We start from the raw sequence: 16,287 nt of genomic DNA on the forward strand, positions 1-16,287 counted from the left end.
AGGTAGAGATTGTGGCAAACTTTTCTAACCGCTTCTGCCCTTGGAGCGTCCGGCCGGCCCTAAGGAACTGCACAGCCCCACACCTCAAGAGCCCCGGGGCTCCAAAAAAATAAAAGACTTCCAGCCGCTTCTTTAGAGGAGGAACCACCGGCAGTGCCAGCTTTTGCATGTTACAGCCCGGTTAGGTAAGTTGGGAAGGGCACAGGTGGATTAAGAGCACTCTGTAGCACAGGTGGAACCTCTCTCCCAAAAGACCCCAACGTGTGAGCTGGACAGAGATTGGGGAGAGCAGTCCTGGGCTTGTGGTCTCTTCCCTTTCTAGAGTATGTATATTTCACCTGTGAAAATAGCCTTAATTCTTCTCTTGAAGAGGCCTCTCTAATTAGGGAAGGCAGCTGTATTGGTTTCTCTCACAAATAATGTAATGCGTGGAACAAACTAAGTGTTTGCTAGTAACGTGGAACATAACGTGGAGCAAACTAAGTATCTGCCAGTAAAATAGTGTGACTTTGATGAGGGAAACGTGTGCGCACCACTTAGAGCAGTGCCACGTCCCCAGCTGAACAGGAGGGGGCTTCGAAATGCCTGATTTCAGCTCAGGGAGATCAAGGATTGGTGTAAGGACCGTAATGGTGCTGTGAAGGTGTGTTTCTATAAGGTTTGTTTGGTGTTTTGTTGCTGTACGTCTGCTCTGCTGTACCCCCCTCTTAAACTTCCTGAAGTGCAGCTAAACTAGACTTTTTTTGACACAGTGGTAGAGTACGTTTCTATTAACACTGCATGGCTTCTGGCTTAAATTTAGCTCAAAATCCTTGTGAAAAGTAGTGAATGCATAATCTTCTGGCAAGGTAATAAAACTGCAAGAATACAATGCAGAGTAGCTGTTGTTCGGTTTAATCTGTGTCTAATAATTTGATTATTATTTTTTTTAAGACCTTAGAAAATCGGATATCTATCTACTCTCAAACCATTCTACAGCTATTAATTTATACATGCTTTATTATATAGGCGACTGGTTCCATAGGGATATTAGCATAAACCAAGCAGGTGCATGATATTTTCTAAGACAGCAGGCCTTACGGGAGTTGTGGCAAGCTTCACTTTAAGTTGCATTTATTAAATAGTTACCCTAAAAAAGAAAATTGCTTTTTAACTTATCATTAATATAGTTGCTTATGTGTATTCTTACTTGGCAGGGCAGTTTTTTGGAGACTGTATAGCCTCAAGTACTTATTCTCTATGAAACCAATAACTTATTATTTTAATCTAACTTAAATGATGTAGGGCTTAATTTACTAGAAAGGTCAAAGTGCTTGCTTCTGTTTGTTTGTGGTTTGTTTTTTTTTCTCCCCTTTGGATATGATTTACATTGCTTTTCAGTAATAATTTATAATCCATGACTGATTTTAGAGAAGCATGTACCCGTGTCTCTGTTCTTCACAAAAATATTCTTCAAGTGTATCCCTTGTAGTGTGTGCAGTCACAAGGGGGTATTTGGACAAATTGAAGTGGTGATGGGGGGAAACTTTAGGTGAAATTGTAAGGTGATGACAACAGTATGTAGATAAAGGCCCATAATGAGATTGATTTCTGTACTGTCCTTGAAGTGAACTTACACAATAGAGAAATGAGAACTTGAAGACAGAAAAGATAATTTTTTTTCCCTATTCTTAAAGTCATTCTAGATTCACATTACCAATTTATGTAACCCTAAATTTTAAATATTGTGCCGTAGTTGGTATGTTGATGACATCTGTTTTTCTGGATCATAAAAGCATCTGGTAAGTTTAATGTTATAGAAGACAAAAATGATAGGGCTTAACAAACCTGTTCTCATAAACCAGCTTTCTTCTGAATTCAAACATTAATGTTTGAGTAGATATCAGAAATATTATATCATAGATATAATGAGCATAATGGAAAACTTCATATTTTCCTATTGATTTAAAAAAAACAACCAACAAACCCAACTAACAACAACAACAAAAACCTCAGAAAACCTCTCCACACATACCTCCTTGTCTCTGGGGCAGCTGAACAAGAGGCTTCATCAAGTATTTTTCATTCTGAAAAGCAGAGAATTAGAGTGTATTAGTATACCAAATAAGAGTACGAAGGTTGGAAAGTACTGTAATGATTTTTAAGGATTTACAGAAAAAAAGAAACAATATTGAAACAACTGATAGATTTAAAAAATTTTTTTTTTCTTAAGGACCAGGGAATGTAAAATAAGTTTTTTGAAGAAATGGCTCACTATAGTTAGGTCTCCTAGTATAGAAATGGACTTTGAAGATGCAGATATTTGCAATAAAATCACATACATTTTCTGTTTGCATTTTCTTCTAATTTTGATGGGCTCTTGGCCTACAGTGTTCTTTGATGCTCTTTGTGGGGAGTGGACAATACAGATGCTGTGACATTTTATTTAGTATGGATATGGTATTGCAGTGGTCTGAACAGATGCTGGGAAGATTAATGTAACACTACGTCCACTGTCTTCAGAGATCTGTGTCTGCTGGGAGAATTCTTTGTACCATGGACACCACTGTCCCCAAAGATGCTGCAAACACTAAGAATGTCAGGCATCCAGGCACCACTGTCCCAGCAGATGGTGAAGACTTTTAAGAGCTGGTGATGGGACAGTTTTATGTAACACAGTTAGCTCTGTCTTGTCCATCCTGCACCTGTTTGAAAGACATTTCTTAACTGTACTGAATCCGACTGTTTTAGTGAGGCTCCAGAACTTTTAATAACTGCAAGCGTCTCCTATATGAGGGCATTTGCATATATTATCACTGTTTCTCTTTGCCAGAATAGCTCTTGTGTGGAGATGTGTGTAATAGAAAGAATAAAGTACCACTTAGCACCGTAGTTGGTTTTGAAAGTTGTCTTTTTAGCTGTTGATATGAATTTTAGTAGGACTAAACTACATACTAGAACTAAAGCAGCTTCAGGAAAACCTGTTACTTGTCCTCTAGCTAACATGTGTGTAGTACCTGTAATAAAAGGGAACTGCTGTGCCTTAAGGTCATACTTGTGGTTGCTGAGTAAAATTTCCTGCCTTACTGTGTATTAAGTCCCTTTCAAAATATGCAGTGTCAAGCGTGGATCCTCTTGTTTGCAGTCTGATGGCATTAAAAATATTGAAGTCTAGTCTGTTGTATGGATGAAGAAATTAAAATAGTTTGTCAGAGTATTTGAAGCTGTTGAATCATTGCAAATAGAATGGTTCTTAATAAAACAGCATTCAGGTATAAATCCTCAAAGAAAACAGAGTTAATTTCTTGCTGTTCTGTTCCCTTGTCTCTTTATATTCTGATTTCTTTAGGCTGAATCTTAATAGAATCCTGTGCAATGCAGAAAACTTCACACTAAGCTTTGCAGTGTTTTTATGTGTCTGTGATTAGTGATGCAAAGTGGACTCGGGTTGTACAACTGCTCTTCCTTGAGGAAAAGATGCTGAGCCTCTTGGGTGCAGCACTGAATGTTTTGGCAAGTTGCATCAGCTAACTTGGCTGAACTGATGTAGAGCTCTTAGGGACACTCTTGCTTAAGAACAGCTAAAATTAAATTAATTCAGGATTACTTCTGATTTATCAGTAATCTGAACTCTCAAGCAGAGTGTGCAGAGTTGAATTCCATTTCTTAGATAAGACATAAGCCTATTATGGCCGAAACTGAGCAGGAAAGTTTGGAGTACAAATAATGCTTAAAAGTGTACCTTCAATTACAGTAATGATTCTTTGATGGTGAAAGGGATGGACATCATGAAAGAAATAGAATGAAATGAGCAAAACAAAACTAGGGAGCTGAATAATATTCATTCTAATTCCCTATTTGAGAACATAGAAACTGTCTGCAGCAGTTTTTAATCACTGTTTTTTCAGAAACTCCCCAGGGAGTTGGTAATGTTCTTCATGGAAATGTTTGAGGCAGGTTTACCTGTTGCTTGTCATAACTTTACATGGGACACACTGGTTTATGTAACTTTTAGTCATTTGGGAGAGAAGATCTTTTTGCGTAGGGTCTCTATTGGTATCTTAGGGCCAGGTCAGGCTGGCTACTATCACACACTTGAATGTTCCAAGAATGAAGTTCTAAGTACTGATACAGGTTAAATCATACTAGTATGTTTATTCAGTTCTTTATACAAGTTCTGGTGGCAAAGTGTTACTGTGAAGTAGCAAAACTTACTGGAGCAAAACTTGCATTTGTAGAATATAACTTATGGGAGGAAGGTTTGTGGTGTTGTTTTTTTTTTTTGGTTTCATTGCAGATCTCTGGTGTTAGTGTCTCTAATACTAGAACCTAAATTTGATTGGTTTGTTTTAATTCTTAAAATCTTGGTTAACTGTAAAACAAATGGGAGTTTGTAACCCTACCAGAGGGCAGGAATCTGTTCAGCCTCAAAGAACAAGCCTCTGGTAGAGCCTGCCTAGAACCTAGATCTTCTAAGACCCCAAAAGCAAGGGTCTTGTAAGACCCTTTAAGCCCTAAGCAAAAGATAAATGGTTTTCCTTTATTGAAGTGTTACTACAAGTGTTTTGGTATATATTCCCTCCCCAATATATACTTAATAGAACATTTGCATCTATAATACTCCTTTATTAAGAAGTCACCAGCTCTTACTGATTATTTTTTTAAATATTTTTTTCCTGTTAAAATGTTTGGTTTTTTTAGTTTTTCTTTTTAGAGCTTTTATTCTGCTTAGGCTCCTAAGGTCTTAAATTGTTGTGTGATGAGTGCTGAACGACTTCTCGCAATTAGATTGAGTTATGTTAAATGTACATAACAGTGACAAAATGTTTACTTATGCACACACCCAAGTTCCTGCTTATGTTCACTCTAGTGCCTGGACAGTTGGTTAGCGGAGCAGCCCTTAATAAGGAGACAGAGTCTCCATGTTTAGCTGACATAATTTGTTAAGAGAAACAGCAGCAGAGAAAGTCCTGCCTCATAGTCGTTAATTCTGCCTTTCATATGGAGGGTGTGATATAATCCCATAGCTTGTCGAGAGTTCTAATAAACTTCTACAGAATTACAGCTCATTTGATCTTTTCCTTTTTATTTCCCCCACATCAGCCTTGTGAATGGGAAAGAGCATTTGCTGTTTGTAGGTGTTTTATAAGGGTGCCAAATACCACTGCCCGTGTCTTGGTTTGACACTGAATACAGATTGTATTGAAGCAAACTGTTCCCATCGCTGTCACTGCCTCAAAAGGACACTTTAAAAACCAGAATGCTGCGTTACTGTCCTACCAGTGCTTAATGTACAAGTCTGTTTCATCCTCTGCCAGTTATTCTGGCTCAAATTTAGTTTTTACAATTTCAATATCGAACCAAAAGCATTAAAATTGAAATTCTGAAAGAAAAGTCTTGTTGTTGTTCAGTGCTGAGATAAATAAACCAATCCAAAGTAGAGCCATAGTAATTAATTTGTATTTACTAGTTTTTCTGGTAATTTACCTATTTCATGAGTGTATAGAAACTATCAATATGTTGTAGCTTAAAAAATGAACTTATGTTTAGTTGATGTGTATTAGAGAGCCTGGCAAAATTCCTACCAAAGCTTGTGTTTTTCCCTATTTTCATAATACCATATTAATCTGTAAGTATGCTGTGTAAGAGCACTTCACAGTGCCATTCCCAGAAGCCTGAACTTTGCCTTCATTTGATTTCACTCTGATTTCTATATACCATTTTCAGTATGTCACTGGACAAAAGTTCATTCCTGTCTTCTGGCATACCACCTTGGTCTTATAGAGGCTCATTATGAGCACAAAATTTGATCCTACTTAAACAGCAAGGCCAATTTAAGACCTTTCTTCAGCTGCATTGTTGAAGAAGTGCCGATGCTCAGTCTGCTCTGTTTTCAGGGGATTGTTCTGTTTCACTGCATATGTATATTTTGCATGCAGCTATAGGGAGTGACTTTGAAAAACAAATAGAAAAAAATGAAGAACTTGATGTGGAAAGCATGCCAGAAAGCTAAAGGTGGTCTTTCAATGTGAAACTGTGTTTCTTTCCATCCTGTGAGGAAGAGGATTGACTGAAATGATTTGGATCCTGTACTATTAACAGTGATTATGCACTAAAATAGAAAAATAACTTTTCTCAGTTGTTTTCCTATTAATACGTTAACTTTCATGATGAACTTCAGTCTTGAGAGGAGGGGCTGTAGCATCCTGCTTGGCTCTGAGGCAAGAAGCATTAAAGACATTGCTCCTTTTGAGATGCCATAGTGACCTTGGAAGTTAATATGAAGACAATTTACTGAAGAGTTGAATGTTATGGGTTTCAACTTCTGTCTGCTGTAGTGATTGTATCCTGAATTTGCAGATGCTATTTGAAATTCATCATCTTAGCAGTGGTTAGCACCATGAAATTGAATACTACACGTGCTATATAGTTGAATGCCAAGCTCTCTCCACTGAGGATTGCTTTATCTTTTTGGTAACCATGGTCATTAGCTTCCTTTATGCAGCTCTTAAAAAATTGGATAAGCTATTTTCATACGCATAAGCAGGCATAAGTATTATGGTAAGAAGTCATTTCTCCTGTGTAGGACAACTAGTCTATGTCTATGGTAGAAGTCAGTAACTTGTACTGAACTTAGAAAGATGAAATACATCTCAGGTGACCAACCACAGGACAGGGCACGGTGCCTGTCAAATACCAAAGCTAAAGTAGTTGAGCTAAAGAAATTTTCAGCTCTAAAAAAAAAATATCTAAATGATTACTTGTCTGGTTCTAAAAGCATATGTAGTGTTTCATTTTTAAAAAGCATAATTTGGCAGATCGCAGGCAGTTTGTGCTTTCCTGTGTACACAGCTTGCTAGTCACTGGAAAATCTGAGCAAGGTAAGCAGCCACCTCTGCAGGATGAATGTTCCTGTAAACAGGTTTTCTTTCTTTTTTTCTTAATTTGGACATTGAGAAAGTTTAGACTAAAATCTTTAACATTGCAGGGTTTGGTATAAACTCTACAGCTCTTACATTTGGGGAGCTTAGTACTGACTGACTGAAGCTAAAATGGGACACTATTCCCCCTCAAAGGCCTGGAGTGCAGAGAAGAGCTGCAGGAAAGCAGGAGCTTTCTGTTCTGTTGTGCTGCATTAAAGGCAAACACTAGAACTATGTTCTTTTACCTGACCCACAGCTTTTTTTTGAGTGTGCTTGCGTGTGCCCTTTCTTCTTTTTCTCCCCCTGCATCCCGTTGTAGTGAAACTGGACACAAAGCTTTTAGCACTGCAAGCCTTTCTAGAATGTGTGTTTAAGGGAACGGTTTAGTCAAAATCTGACTGTGATGCATGTATATGGAGAAAAGGTTGTTGCTTTACAAAGTCTGTATAGCAATTCAAGCACGGCTACAAGAGGAGTGTTGTACTTAGGACTCACATAATTTGGTCGAAGAACTACTATCTTGATTAATCCTCCATGGCATGCACTATTATGAAAATGCTTACTCCAGTTTAAATCATTTGTATTGGCCAATGTTAGATGGATATTACACACAGCTTATGATTCAGTTAAGCATTGCTGGAAATAGAACATGAAAAATCTACTTACACGTGCATTTATAGTGATTCTATAGTGTTTTCAATTAGAATCAGGTTACAAGCCATTTGCTTTTCATCAAAAGGCTTGTAAACTGCAGGACACAGTATTTTTGTTGTTGTGTATTTGTAATAGTGTGATTCAATGGAGTAACAGACTGTCTTAGTGTATTGTTACTTAGGATGGTTTTTTGTCTTGTCTCTACTATGGATGTTTTAAAACACTCTTGTTTCCACATCTCTTATCTCCTCTCTTATGAGTCCTGTAAGTCTAGGACAGTTCATAGATCAAGTTAAAGAGTAAAGGCAGCCTCTGCTTCCTTTTCGTTTTTTTGGGTTTTTTTCTTTGGAAGTGCTGTGTCACTTCATAATTCCAGGTATGTGAATTGGAAGTACGTGTATGTCTAGAAAACCTCTCTACTTTCTTAGTTTAGGATTTCTTGGCCATTGTTTGAACTGTGAAGTGGCTGCTTATTGTTTCTTTGCTAAATCTTTTGACACAAACTCGTTGTGAGCAAGGTGTCAGACTTAGTCTGAGGGAACAGATTGAAATGCTTCACCTAAAGCATGGAGTTTGGGGAGATGAAGGCACATAAGCCAGATGTACAGGTCAATTCACAATTACCTTAACTCATCAGGACCTTCTTCCTGAGGAGATCAAGGTAGCAAAACTAGTTGAAGGGTTTTGGCCAAATATTTAATGTACAGCCTGATGTAACTTCAGTCTAGCCTTGTTATCTTTGTGTACCTCTTAGCCAGGCAGCACCTATAGAGTGATTGCCCATGAAGTATGTTTGCAGATAATCAAGCTGTATTTCAAATAGATGTTCACATGGTTACATGCTAAACACACATAGCCTCTTACTGACCAGTTCAGAATGGAGTTTCTACTTCAGAGAAAGTATGGAGGGGTGTGAGCATCCTCTTGTGTTATTCTGCCTCCTGTGTGTCTGATGAAGGTGGTCTGTATAGTTAAACTACATAGTAACTTGTTCCCTGGTTTTCTGTTTGTTTTAAATTGTCTGCTCTGAAGTCCCTACTCCAGCTCAAATGTTGAGGGTTAATGGAAACTTCGAGTTCTTGCTGGAAAGTGTCTCAGTGGGTATGTGTGAGTATTCCTGGTGCCTGAGCATGCTTAAGAAATGTAATTGTGACCCTGGACACTTCAGGTGGCTGCCCTGACTGATTCCTTGCAGAATAAGAGATCAAAGCTTGTGCCATTGTAGGGCTTGTGCTGTTGTACCATAGAAGCAAAGTTGAATAGGTCTCAATTCTGTCCAAAACTGTTTCATAAATCTTTGTCAGACATGAGGAAACGTTGGGAAGCTGAGAGCTTTCTCTGAATAGCCCTTTTTAGACTAGGCTCGTTAATTACTGTGTTGGAGTTGGACTACTTCAGAGTTGATACCACTTTTTTTTGAGTGTATGCTTTAGTACAGCTATCCTAGAAACATAGGAAGAAATATTTTTGGCTTTGGAAGATGTCTTTACTCAAAAGATGCAACACCCCTTTTCTGCTTATGACCCACACATCTGAGTATTCAATACTTAAGGCAGTTCACAATGTGCATTATCTTAAATAAAAGGAAATTGGATTTGCTCTGAGGCTGGATGTGACTTTCAGGCAGACTTGTTTCCCAGCCTCTGCTGGAATACTAACACTGCTGTGTAGAAAGACTGTTTCTAGTGTGTTTTATGTCTTCAGTGAGATACATTATCCTTTCCTAAAACTTCCCAGATGAGTTTCCATCATTCAATATCTGCTGTAGGGCATAGATTCTGCTTTTTAAAGGACTTAAACTACAAAATTCTAACTCAATTTGTGTGTTACGCCTGAGCAGCATTTTGCATTCCTTGCAATAGAAAGTCTTTTTTTTTTCCCAACAGTTTCTCTTAAACTTTTTTCATACGTGCATACTATTAAAAAAGCTTCAGGTTATTAAAAAAACAAAATACAACAGAAAAAGACTTCTTAAAAGTCAAAGCATTAGGAAGGGGGGGGAAATAGATTGGTTCTGGGACTTCAGATAAGTCACGTCCCTTCTTTTAAAAAAAATAAACACCACACACACGTGGGCAACTTGTGATCCACTATCTTTGTTTATACAGAAATACAATAGAGATAATTGTACTTCATGCAGTTAAATGAAATTAACATTGACCTGTAATATGAGTTAAACAAAATTGCATGGCCTAGGCTGCATGAAGTAACTCTAATTATTACTGCTGCACTGAGGGGAGTGGAGCAGCTTAACATGGGGTGGAATTTGCTGGTATCCTGGCTTTACTTCTGCTTACAGATAAAGAGAAGATGCCCTTCTGGGTGGCAGCTTGTATAGCAAGTCTTGAACCACCCCCGTATTTGTATCTTGTCTTGATAAAGCAATTTTAAGAGATTGCACGAGCTGGGATTAGTGTAGAATGTTTCAGGGCATCTTCTTGGGCTGTCCCAGCTGCCATTAATATCTTAGTAAGACTCAGATGTTAGGGTTGAAGCCTAATGTACATGTGTCTTTTGTTTTGTTCCTAATTGGTCTGTGTTAGTCAAGAGGGCTTTTGTGTCTCTCCTTTGCAGTCCTGTAATTGCTACTGTGGAGGTGTTCCTTATTATACAATGTCTGTCATGCAAGGTGTGGTATTCACATGTTTAATATTGTCCTTGTCATGTTGTGAAGTGTTTTTGTCTGTGCTTCAGTTATGCAGCTATTAAATTGTAAAGTTACCTAGCTTTTAAATAGTGACTATCAAGTGAAATGGGCATGGTTGACCTCCTAGATTAAGCCCCCTTGAGACTTCACTTCATGCCCTTTGCTATCTCTAGAGCAGATGTGAGTTCTTAGAGTAGTACTGGTGCCATTGATGTTGGATGACTGTCCCTACTCCTGGCAGGATGAGACTATCCCTAAGGAGAGTAATTAAGAGCAGATGTCTATACAATGGCTCTTGTTGCAAAATGGCCATGCAGCAGCAGTTCCTGGAACAGCTGATTTGAGCAGAGGCTAGATTCTGCAAGTCCTTCTGCTGGCCTGTGTTTAGCTAGGCAGGTACCTCAACAAGTGACTTGGATTGCTATACTGCTATGTAGATGAAAGCTAGACACTATAGTATCTAGCTTTCAAGTTCTGCCCTAGACAGTAAATCTCTCAGATCATGTCAATTTGCCCTAAAGTCAGAAGGTTACTTCTAAAGCCAGTGTGTGAACTGTTCTAGTTGATACATGCAAACCTCTTTTGGCATAATTGGTGTTTTTGAGGAAGATTCATGCAGGAGCACAGCAGTAATAGCAGTATGTAATCAGATGCCCTTCTTCAGGAGAAGACAGTGGTTGGTAGACCAGAGTAATTGGTTTTACTGTGCCCTGATTTTGCCGAGTTCTGTGTTCTTTTCTTTTAAAACGGATTACACTATTTCCAGTTGAACACTTAGTTCTTTCCTGAGACTTCTGCAACCGATCACATGGAATTAGTTGATTCACCACTTATTTACTGTACACCATGGTTACTTAGCACACATCCACAATATCACTGGTCTTGGTGAGTCTAGACATGAGACTTTATTGTGTTAAACAGTTTTGTCAGTTGCAGTTCTGGCTGCTGCAGCGTGTTTTTTTGGGAACAGTTTATAGAATCTGTTTGTCATCTTGTAGTTACAGTCTTTCCACACTTCAGCTATTCTACCTGATGCCTCTTTATATCCTCCCTTTCTTCTCCCAAATCAGTGCATAGATAGATGTCTGACTGGACAGGGGATAAGAATGCTTTAAAATGCTTTCTGTTTAAAAAGGAGTTTTAGAGCTCTAAGACCTCAGGTAGAAATGTGACCAAGAACTATTACATATACTTCAGAATAACTTTTTCCAAATGTCCTTTTTGAAATACCTTTTCTGTGTTGTCCTGTCCCATGTCCATCGTGTCTGTTCTTCTCCCCATCCTGTTCCTTCCCTGCCCCCAAGATTTCTCATGGACGTTAAGACGAATGTGAGAACTGGAGTTGGGTTCCAGCTTGTGTTTTTTACTGTGGAAACAGTATCTTAATTCAAAATTGAAAGTGATAGTAGTGTTACTGTTCAAGTCTTTAAACAAAGAAAAAGAAAATAAACAATATTTATCTTCAGCACGCTGTGCAATTGATACAAATGCCATTTAGCAGACAGTTTGATTGGCCAGCTTACACTTGCACCTCACATTCATGCTTGATTAGCCTGAGTGATCATTTGCTTTGCAATGCTTCTAAAGATAACAGGTTCCATGATGACCAGAAGCCTTCCTTGGGCATAACAGGTAGCTTACAGAGTGGAAGTTGCCACCTGATGTATGTGGTACAGTGTATTCTAAAAGCATTCTGTGGAGATTCAGTGTAGCCTCAGTACTTTTGCACTGTATTTTACCAATTGGTAGGAGAAGATCAGTGTAACTCCAGTGATTTGATTATTAATTTCCTTTATACCTTCTTAGTCATGCTGTATGTGCATGGAAAAGATACAGATGCTACAAAACAGTTGTCTATGTCCAGATGGAGAGCAGTGACAAGTGGTGTCCCTCGGGGAATTGGTACTGTTGAATATCTTCATCAATGACATAGACAGTGGGATTGAGGGCATCCTGAGCAGATTTGCAGGTGACACCAAGCTGAGTGGTGTGGTTGACCTGCCCAAGGGACAGGTTGACATCCAGAGAGACCTGAACAGGCTTCAGAGGTGGGCTTGTGTGAACCTCATGAGGTTTAACAATGTCAAATGCAAAGTCCTGTGCCTGGGTTGGGGCAAGCCCTGGTATTGGTACAGGCTGGGGGATGAAGGAATTGAGAGCAGCCCTGCCAAGAAGGACTTGAGAGTACTGGTGGATGAAAAGCTGGGCATGAACTGGCAATATGTGCTTCCAGCCCAGAAAGCCAACCTTATCCTGGGCTGCATCAAAAGAAGCATGGCCTGCAAGTTGAGGGAGGTGATTCTCCCCCTCTGTTCTGGTCTCATGAGACCCCCACTTGGACTACTGTGTTGTCCAGCTTTGGAGCCCTCAGCACAAGAAGGACATAGACCTGCTGGAGTGGGTCCAGCGGAGGACCATGAAGATGATCCGAGGGCTGGAGCACCTCTCCTGAGGGGACAGGCTGAGAGAGTTGGAGTTGTTCAGCCTGGAGGCTGGAAGGCTCCAGGCAGACCTTACAGCACCCTTCCAGTACTTAAATAGCCTGGAGGCTGGAAGGCTCCAGACAGACCTTACAGCACCCTTCCAGTACTTAAAGGGGGCCTGCAGGAAAAATGAGGTAAAACTTTTTAGCAGGGCCTGCTGTGATAAGACAAGAGGTAATGGCTTTAAGCTAAAAGAGGGAAGACTTAGACTAGGTATAGGGAAGAATATTTTCAGAATGAGGGTGGTGAAAACACTGGCAAGGTGTCCCAGAGAGATGGTAGATGCCCTGCCCCTTGAAACATTCAAGGCCAGGTTGGATGAAGCTCTGAACAACCTGATCTAGTTGAAGATGTTCCTGCTCATTGCAGAGGGCTTGGACTAGATGACTTCTAAAGGTCCAACTCCAACTATTCTACGATTCTATACAAGGAGAGAATCTAATGATGACTCTTCTAGGAGCAGTGCTGAAGGCGGTACTTGGCTGTTTTCTTGTGAGAATAGCTTTAATTTTGCAGTTTTAGCAAACAGGAGTTCAGGATGAGCATCACTAACTATGTTCTTTAAATCCTTTCTGACTGACTTAGTTCCTTAAATCCTTTTAAAAAGCTTTAAAAAAAAAAGCAATAAACTTCTTTGACTATTAGGTGAGAAGGCAAAGGAAAATAAATGAAAGGATTGTGGCGAATGGTAAAAGCCTCTATGCTGAGCCTCATGAGAGGCTTGGCATAAATAGATATCGTTATTGTGGTGATGTTCAATGCAGGGTTGTTAAAAGCTAGAGGCTAGAAAACATTTATTGCCAAAAGCTGCAGTTTAGCAGGCAATAATGAAGAACAGTTTGAATTATTTTGGAGATGTTTAGTTAGGTACCAAGGTAAACAGTAGCTCTGTGAGCGGAAGGAAAAACACATTAACGATATTCTTGGACTCTTCTTCTGACCTGTAAGGTGAGGCTCAAATGGAGATAGCAAAATGTGAAAGATATTACAGAAAGAATTTGGGTGATACTTGTAATTATTTTCTACTGCTGTCCCACTGTTACCATCCTTATGAAACTTTATTTGACAGTGATACCCAGTATTGTGGGGAGATGGCGTGCCAGGCAGGAGAAGAGAGAATTCTAAGGAAATGTGTTCTGTTTGTCAGTCTGTGGCAGAAACAAAAATGAAGAAGGAAGTGTTGAAGAGCATAGCACTTACGTGTTTAGTATTTAAAGCTAAACAGCGTCTTCTCCCCTGACTAATTAAATAATATAAAAAGGAAATGTTTTTTTCTTGTCAGCATAATGTGGAAAGTATTTTCTCCTATTAATAGAAATTCTTGAGCTAATGGAATGCTTGAACAAGTTGAAGGAAGACCATAGGAAGCTTAGGGTGTGATGACTTTTTTTTTTTTTTTTTGGACAGCTTTAACTGTGTAGTGCTTAAACTTGATGGGTAGAATTTCAGTGAAAAAAACCAGTTATGTAGAATCATAGAATGGTTTGGGTTGGGGACAGTTTTAACTGTGTAGTGCTTAAACTTAACTGGGTTTTTTCACTGAAATTCTACCCATCATGTAGAATCATAGAATAGTTTGGGTTGGAAGGGACCCTAAAATTCATCTAGTTCCAAAGTCCCTGCCATGGGCAGGGACACCTCCCACCAGACCAGGTTGCTCAAAGCCCCATCCAGCCTGGCCTTGAACCCCTCCAGGGATGGGGCAGCCACAGCTTCTCTGGGCAACCTGTTCCAGTGTCTCACCACTCTGAGAATAAACAACTTCTTCCTATTGTCTAATCTAAATAAACAACCCCATCCCTCTCAATCTGTCCTCGTAGGGGAGTTGCTCCTGCCCTCTAATTGTTTGCGTGGCCATCCTCTGGACCCACTCCAACAGGTCTATGTCCTTGTGCAGAGGGCTCCAGAGCTGGACACAGTACTCCAGGTGGGGTCTCACCAGAACAGAGTAGATGGGGAGAACCACCTTTCCCTCAACCTGCTGGCCACGCTGCTTTTGATGCGGTTGGCTTTCTGGGCTGGAAGCACACATTGCTGGCTCACGTTGAGCTTTTGCCGCTTTTGATACGCTTGGCTTTCTGGGCTGGAAGCACACATTGGTGGTTCACATTGAGCTTCTCATCCACCAACACCCCCTAGTCCTTCTCAGAGCTGCTTTGCAAACTTGATTTTGGTTATTGCAAACTGGAAGCTCAAATAATGTATTTTGAAAGGTTTCTGTGCTGTTCTAATCCCCTATGTAAACATCTGTGTGGGTTGATCATGGTAGTCACTGAAGTTACTTGGTAGTCTGAACTTCTTGGTGTTAGAATCAAACTTCCCCTGTTTTACTTCTGAAAGTGTGGCATGAAAAGCTGGGGGGTGGGGGAAAAAGTGGGAGGGAAATAAATATTCAGTGTGTGAGTTGTACATAGATTTGGGTGTCTGAGCTTGTGAACAAATGGCTTGAAAACGAGGACCTGAATATTCCCATCTCTGTTTTACTGGGGGTGTTGGTTGTGATGTGAGAGCCTTATGCTGTTGCTGCTTGGTGGTATGCAAGGTTAGGAACTGGTGGTTGTAGCAAGAAGACAGAGTGGGAAGACCAAAATAGTGGAGCAGCTCATGTTTCATGGTCAGTTTGAGCCAATCTGTGTGTTTACAGTCAGTCATAGAAGACGTGTTGTGGCTGTGTCATCCCCTCTTACCTAATATTCATCAAGCTTTCCAGGCAGCTACATCAGAGCTGAGCAAGCTGAAAACTATCTAGGAGGTGATTGTTTGGTTGTGGGGTTTTTTTTGGAGGGCTGGAAGATATTAATGCTTCCAAAAAGGGATGTTTTCATTGCTTGAGCCTCTGCGTGCAGCAAGCGTTGTTACTGTGTAGAGATCTATAATTTGTCATGTGCCAGCTGAACTAAGGGATGTGTGAAACTAGGTTATAGTAGGATACTAATGAGTTTTAAATATGCCCTGGCTTAAGTCTTCATGTGGTGTCTTTCTCCTATCGCTAGATGAGGGTTACATTAATGGTTGTCTCTTTAATGTCATATGCTTTGCAAGGACTAATGTCTGTATTAGACTTTTGTTAAATGTGAGCTTTTGTCTGGGCTCCTTATTACCTGCTAATGTTGTCAAATGTTCTGCAGATTTAAGCAATTAGTTGTCCTCTCACTTTAAACTTGTAGGAAGAGGGTTCTTACTGCTGCAGGAAATACTAAAGAATGTTCTCATAAATGTGTCCTCTTACGTTGGAGTAGACGCTGCTGCTTTTTGGGAGTAGCACAGGGGAAAAATTGGACAGGCATTATGCTCTTAATCATTACCCAAGTATTTTTAGGGTGTATCACTGATAAATTTACTCTGTGTGTGACTTCCTCCTTCTAGCTGCCTGATGGCTGATAAGCTGTAGCTGAGTCACTTTAAAGCACACATTAGTCACTGTGACTCCTCGCTGCCCTGGACCGAAAGTGGTGACTAATCTCTGGGTCTCACTTTCCATTATGAAGAGCAACCTCTACCCTCTGTAACTAGGTGGAGGATTTCACAAAAACAGTCAAAAACATTTCTGCCTCCTGTGCTGGGCTTCCCTACCACAGTCAGTAATCTGCGGCTCTTGAAT

At 39.9% G+C, this 16,287-nt stretch overlaps 1 protein-coding gene across 1 annotated transcript in view; it reads left to right on the top strand.

Annotated features, from left to right (window-relative positions):
* Positions 1-6: 6 nt before the first annotated feature.
* SGMS2 (sphingomyelin synthase 2) overlaps positions 7-16,287 on the top strand; it is a 31,614-nt gene continuing 15,333 nt past the window's right edge. Inside the window, exon 1 of the mRNA XM_014940706.1 lies at positions 7-185. The gene's annotated coding sequence lies outside the window, so the exon portion shown is untranslated. The remainder of the gene's footprint in view (positions 186-16,287) is intronic.

The sequence above is a fragment of the Calidris pugnax genome, unplaced genomic scaffold (assembly GCF_001431845.1).
Source record: "Calidris pugnax isolate Ruff unplaced genomic scaffold, ASM143184v1 scaffold34, whole genome shotgun sequence".
NCBI lineage: Eukaryota > Metazoa > Chordata > Aves > Charadriiformes > Scolopacidae > Calidris > Calidris pugnax.